Consider the following 7,644-nt stretch of genomic DNA (forward strand, 5'->3'; position numbering starts at 1 on the left):
TTTATAAGTATATGATGTTTGTGCATGATAGACGGTAACATGTGAATGATGTGTTGATATCTTGGTTGTGGCTAATTTGGTTGTATATAAATGTTTGGATTGGTGCTATGTTTTGTTGGGTAGGTGTGTGCAACAAAGGGTGGCAAAATGTCTTGGTAAATAGCCCTAATTTTGTCCACATGGGTAGGCACACGAGCTTGTATCTAGGCCGTGTGTGACACATGGCTTGCCCCACGGGCATGTACTTACACCGTGTGTCCCCTGCACCTTAATTTTGAGAAATAGAATGCTCAGAATTGAGCACACGGGCAGAGACACGGGCGTGTGTCTCAGCCATGTGGATGACACGTCCTTAGGCACAAGCGTGTGAAGTCTGCACCTATTTTATGAAAAATCATAATTTTTAAATCGACCATACGGTCGAGCACACAAGTGTGTGACTTGGCTGTGTGTCTTCAATTTGTGCTTGGGTGACACACAGAGAGTTACACGTGCTAGGGACACGGGCGTGTGTGACCACACGGCCTGCCTACACGGGCATGTCTCATAGCCACATGGACGTGTGACCCCTGTTTAGTGAAAAAATTTCTAAGTTTTGTAAAATTTTCTAAGTTCTCGGTTTAGTCCCAAACCACTTCCAAAGCATGTTTTGGGTCTCGTAGGCTCGTAATAGGGACATTGTGGTTGAATATGAATGGTTTTAATTTGGACGAAAATTTATGGCTCGGAAATGTATGTTTGCTTGTGTTTAAGTCTGGTAACGCCTCGTACCCTGTTTTGGTGTCGAATACGGGTAAGGGGTGTTACATTAAACATATAACAACATCAACAAACAAATGCATTAGTCATCTTCCCAAATCATAAGTAATATCAAAACTTAAACGGAATCATGTAACATTCGAAATATCAAATATCAAAAAGTACCATTTCATTTTCATTCCATCATTAAATTTACATTTCCAATCAATTGAATGTCACTTGATGGAACTATAGTAAAATGTACTCGGATACACAGGAATAAATTGCTTACACAAACTGACAATATATTAAGGTTGCTCACATAAGCTGACATTATAACAATATTGCTCATACAAGTTGACATTATATTTAAGTTACCTGTTCGGGCTAAACCTACGCTACATATAATGTAACACCCCAAACCCGGCCTAGAGGTTATGGCTGAATCTGGGAATGTTACGAAGAAGGGTTTTGAATCTAGTCTTATCATGTTAAAAACCACATATAGTTTACTACTAAAAAATTCCAAATTTTATAAAACATATTATTATATTTATTAACAAAACCACCAATAGTTTGCTCTTTTAGAAAACATAATTTGCAGCAGAAGTTTTAAAAGTCGTTATATTTGAAAACCAAGCTTGTGTTTTCAAAAAAAAATTGTTTATGTAACATTGTTTTATCATACGTCACAGGATAAAAACCAAAACATATCCAAATCCAAAAATTATAAACAAACAATCCAGAGAGTCCCAAAATTACAAAATTCTCAAGGACAATCGAGAAAATTAAATAAATTATTAATTAAAAATAGTTCCTGGACTAGTGGTCACCACTGAGCCTTCGTCGCACCGACCCACCTATGCCTTAGGATTACCTGAACAGAAGAGACAAACAAATGTGAGTTTTCAAAAACTCAGTGTGTAACTCAACAGAAACATACATACATATAATCTCATATTTCTCACATAGCAGAATAGATACAGACATAAGTCCTAAACAAAATCAGAATATAACAGAATCATGCAGATATGCAAAGTCTTAACCCCATCCTCTATACACCAACTTCGACCATCCTAACACACCGCGTGGGGTATAAAACACCTACCCATTCCTACACACCACATAGTTTCCGTACGAAACTTATAAAAAAAAATTGCAGCCATACTACTAGTATATTGGCGAAATGTCGCCTCACAAAATACTTCCTCCAAATATACACATCCCACCCCATACACAGATACAAATAATAGATCAATAGATATATCAGAATTAAAATGTCCCGCATGCTCAAATACAGATATTACATCTGTTTATACAGAACAATTAGATCATACATATTGTACTTCATAATACTCAAACCAGGCTATCAAAATAGCATATTTCATGCATTAGGGTTTGTTTTGCCCTTGCCGACCTTACTGAAGGTCTACAGTCAATCAGAATGACATGTGCAACCCTAGGCAAAAATTCTAAATTTTGGGCCCACATGCCCGTGTGGCATACACGTCCAAATCGGCTTAGGCCATGTGACCAACACAACCACACACTCACCTGTCAGATGGTCATTTGTCACACACGGCTAACCACACGACGAGGAATATGCCTGTGTGGCATCGATGGGCTAGCTTTTTGGCTTTTGTCGAATGTCATTTTCTCACGTTTTTGTTACACACTTGGTTCGATTTTGGTGCCACAACAATCCCGAGACCTCCAAAACCTAAAGACAATATCTCAAACACCGTTAGTAGTATTATGAATTTAAACAAGGATTTGATCTCGATTTAAAGCCTCTCAAAACCGAACTACATGTAAAATACTTACCACCAATGAGCAGGAACCACTCAATGTTCAAATCGTTGGATAAGCACCAGCAACTTCTTGTCTTTCCCCTAAATGTGAAATAACAAAACACCAATAATGGATTCCGTTAAACATAATTAAAATCCCTCCAACGCAATAATGAAAAAAAAACTACTCAGTAGCTTACCTATTCAAAACGGATTGAAGAACCCCCAAAAGTGCAACAACAATAACATGAATGACGATCAAAATTGAAGAGGGAAGCAACAAAAAATTTTTGCAGAGAAAGGAATGGAGAGAGAAATGTCAGAAAGCAAGGTTTTGGGAAAAGAAAAAAAAAGTCAAAAGAGGAGAGGAATTTTTGGAAAGTTAAGAAAAATAAAATAATAAAAATTAAAATTAAAACACCCAAAATCCCAAATCCCCACTAACCAACCTATCCCACTAAAACCGACATCATATTCTCATCTAACAACCTCAGAGTTTAAGTTCCCTCGAACCTCTACTACAGAACTGACACACATTTATAGAAGCAAAAATAACATCCTTCACTCACATAGGGATTCGAACACACAACCCTAAGGCAAACTAACACCTTACCACTTGAACCAATAGGCTCATTCTGATATGAGTTCACTGAAAATATAACATAAGCCCACCCGATAAGGATAAGGCTAGGATAAAAAAATAACAGAAGACTTGAACCCAAGACCACAAACACACAATCAGAACACCTAGCCACTATAGCAGATACATATTTATGTCAGAATTCGCAAAAACAAAGTTAAATAATTCAAGGCATTACAACTTTACCCCCTAAAAGAAATTTCAGCCTCGAAATTTACCTGATTCGAACAGATGAGGATACTACTGACGAATTGAGTCCTTAGGTTCCAACGTGGCTTCTTCAGTGCCATGATTCCGCCACAGAACCTTATCTAATAAAATAGACTTCCTCCTCAAAGTCTTTACATCTCGATCCAAAATCTAAACCAGCTCCTCCTCAAATGTCAGATCCGGTCTAATCTCGATCTCCTCAATAGAAACAACTTGAGAGAGGCAGACTGATACCGCCTCAACATAAAGACGTGAATTTCGTCATGGATATGGTCTAACTCCGGAGGTAGCTCTAACTGAACCAAGGGCTCACTTGTCCTTACGTCCCAATGAACCAAGGGCTCACTTGTCCTTACGTCCGAACCGCAGAACTTGCTTTCACAGAAACACATTAAGGAATACATAATCACCCATAGAGTACTCAATATCCCTCCTTTTCAGATTCACGTAGGACTTCTATCTATCAGAAGTTGCCTTAAGATGATACCAAATTAATCTGACTTTGTCTTCAATCTTGGAAACCAACTTAGGACCCAAAACTCGTCTTTCACCCAATTCAGTCCAACACAGCGGAGTACAACATTTACGACCATACAAAGCCTTGTAAGGTGCTATATGAATGCTAGATTGAAACTATTATTGTAGGGGAACTCAGCTAAAGGTAGAAAATCCTCCAAACTCCTTAGAAATCAATCACACAACTCCGAAGAATATCCTCCAGTATCTGAATCACCCTCTCAAATTAACAATCGGTCTAAGGATGGAACATAATATTGAAGTCCAATCTTGAACCCAAAGCCTCATAAAGCTTTTTCCCAAAACTGAAAAGTGAAGCAAGGATCCCTATCAGAAATTATCAAAACCAAAACCCTATGAAGTCTCACAATCTCATAAATGTATAGCTTTGCCAACTTTTATAGTGAATAATCTATCCGAACCACAATGAAATAGGCGGACTTGATCAACTGATCCACGATAACCCATACAGAATCCTTCTTAGTAGGTGTTAAAGGAAACCCACTAATAAAAGTCTATAGTCACACACTCACATTTACATAAGGCAATCTTAACGGGTTGGAGAAAACCTGAAGGCAACTAGTGCTCAGCCTTAACTTGCTGGCACGTCTGACAACGAGAAACAAAATCTGTTACCTCTCGTTTCAAACCCGACCACCAGTACAGTTCACGAAGATCCCAATACATCTTATTTCCACTGGGATGCATGGCATAAGGGCCACTATGCGCTTCCCGTACAATCGACTATCTCAAATTGGAGTCATTTGCCATACAAACTCGTTCTCAAAAACACAGAACCCCATCGCTATTCAGCCTAAAATCAAACGTACTACCACTCTCTACTTGACGAAAATGCAGAACCAAGGAATCATCCCTACTACTTATCCCGAATCTAATCAATCCAAGTCGGTTTAACTTGCAACTCAGCTAACAGACTCCTATACTCAAACAGACTTAGGTGAGCAAGCATCGCCCTCAAATCAAACATTGCTCTACGACTAAGAGCATCGGCCACTATATTGGCCTTACTAGGATGATACTATGTCGTGAAATTGTAATCCTTGATCTACTCAATCCATCTACACTGCCTAAAATTCAACTCCTTTTTAGTAAGGAGGAACTTAAATCTCTTGTAATTGGTGTAGATGATACACCTCTCACCATACAGATAGTACCTCTAAATCTTTAGGGAAAAAACCACGGCAGGTGACTCGAGATCGTGCATCAGATAATTTCCTTCGTGTGACTTAAGTTGCCTGGACACATAAGCCACAACCTTACCATCTTGCATCAGTACACATCCCAAACTAACATGCGAATCATCACTATAAACCACGAACTCCTTAATAGATTCAGGCTGTATCAGAATAGGAGCCTGAGTTAAAACAGACTTAAGTTTTTCAAAGCTCGATTATTGCTCAACAATCCAGAAAAAATGAGCATTCTTGTGCAAAAGCTTAGTTAGAGGGGCTATAATTAATGAGAACCCCTCAACAAACCTTCGATAATAACCCGCAAGACCCAGAAAACTACGAATTTCAGAGACATTCTTAGGCTATTTCCAATCAAGCATGGCCTCAATCTTTTTAGGATCAACCTAGATCCTTCCAGTAGAAACTACGTGCCCCAGCAACGTTACTTACCATAATCAGAATTCGCACTTGCTCAACTTAACGTAGAGTTGTTTCTCTTGAAGTAACTAAAGGACTACTCTAGTATGCTCATCATGATCATCCTCGGTCTTAGAGTATACCAGTATGTCATCGATGAAGACTATGATGAATTGATCCAAATACGATAGGAAAACCTGGTTCTTCAGATCCATTAATTTAGCCGGAGCATTCCTCAAACCAAAGGGCATGACTAAGAACTTGTAGTACCCATAATGAGTCTTAAAAGCCATATTATGAACATTAGCTTCCTTAACCTTAAGCTGATGATACCAAGAACAGAGGTCTATCTTCGAGAATACTGAAGCCCCTTGAAACTAATCAAATAGATCATCGATCCTCGAAAGTGGGTACTTATTCTTCACAATTAGCTTATTCAACTATCGATAATCAATGCACATCCTCATTCTACTGTCCTTTTTCTTCACGAACAAAACCGGTTTACCCCACGGAGACATACTAGGATGGATGAATCTACGATCCAAAAGCTCCTGAAGTTGAGCCTTTAGCTCCACAAGCTCCTTCAGTGCCATACAATAAGGAGCGATAGACACCGGAGCTGTAACTGGTAGAAGCTCAATGCCAAATTCAACCAATGAAGCTGATAACAAGCCGAATAACACGCCCATAAAGCTGACCGTGTGTCGCACATAGCCTAGACACACGCCCGTGTGTCTACCCATGTGGACAAAAATAAGGCTATCTACCAAGCCTTTTTGCCACCCTTACTTGCATTAACTTATACCACATCAATAATACCACTTCCTTTCATCAGCATAAGGCCAATTCAACCACAACATGATAATTAAAAACAACCCTCATTACACTATAACAATGCAAGAATGCACTTATTCATTCATCCAATTTTCCCATCCATAAAACATTATCGATTACATATCATAGATAAATATTAGCCATAACTTATGGCCTTATACAAAATAAAGGGGTTTCACCCCAAGCAAACACATTTGACCAATTGACAAAGACACAAAACTCAAAAGTCACGATCTTATACATGCCATATTCAAAATAAAAGAACTACTTATACCAAGCTTCAAATGATAGTGTAAACGATCCGATCCACAGGCTAGTTTGGCGGCACTACAAGGAAATGGAAAGGAAAAGAGGTAAACGTAAAGCTTAGTAAGTAGCATGTAAATAATGAATAACTACAAGTTGCCTCCTTACTTCCAATATAACTCAATCTGCACATGAAAATGAAGATTTATGAATATTATTTGTTCATATTCGTCTCCCACCAAGCATACAATGTCTATTGAATTCACATTTCATACTTCATGTAAAATACACAAGTGCTCATAACCATAACTTACTCATTTTCCTTCCTTACTAAGCATGCAATGTAAATGAAGCTCGTATTTCGTAATTCTCATTTATGTACCTGTACCACTCACCACATAGTCATAAGTTCTCTCATTTCGATATATATACCATAAATCTCCCGTTGAACCATTTGGAACACTACAGGATATTTATTAGCCCTAAACATGGGATAAGATGATGGCGCCATGTCCCAGACATGGTCTTACACTGGCTAGCACATCAAAGTCGATGTCGTGTCCCTGACAAGTCTTACACTAGCTCTCATCTATCAGCGTCGATGCCATGTCCCAGACAGGTCTTACACTAGCTTATATATCTCTAGGCCGATGCATGTCCCAGACATGTCTTACACTAGCTCTAATCTCAATGCCGATGCATGTCCCAAGCATTTCTTACATTGACTTACATCTCTCAAGGCTGATGTATGTCCCAGAGATGTCTTACACAGGCTCTCGTAATTTAGCGATGCCTATCTCAAACATGTCTTACACTAGCACACATATCACCCAATGTCATGGTATGAATATCCAATTCTATTCCTAATGTTCCACCGGGAGTCTTTATTACATTAATTTCTCAACATGCATACTCATATTCACAATCAAAACAATTTATGCAATATCAATTCAATCACACATCATAACAATATTGTTGTATTATTAACATACAACTTACCTTAGCTTACAAAATGTAGGCAACTAGTCGATTTAATCTACTGCTTGGCCTTCCCCCGGTC

This window comes from Gossypium arboreum, chromosome 2, assembly GCF_025698485.1.
Source record: "Gossypium arboreum isolate Shixiya-1 chromosome 2, ASM2569848v2, whole genome shotgun sequence".
Classification (NCBI taxonomy): Eukaryota; Viridiplantae; Streptophyta; class Magnoliopsida; order Malvales; family Malvaceae; genus Gossypium; species Gossypium arboreum.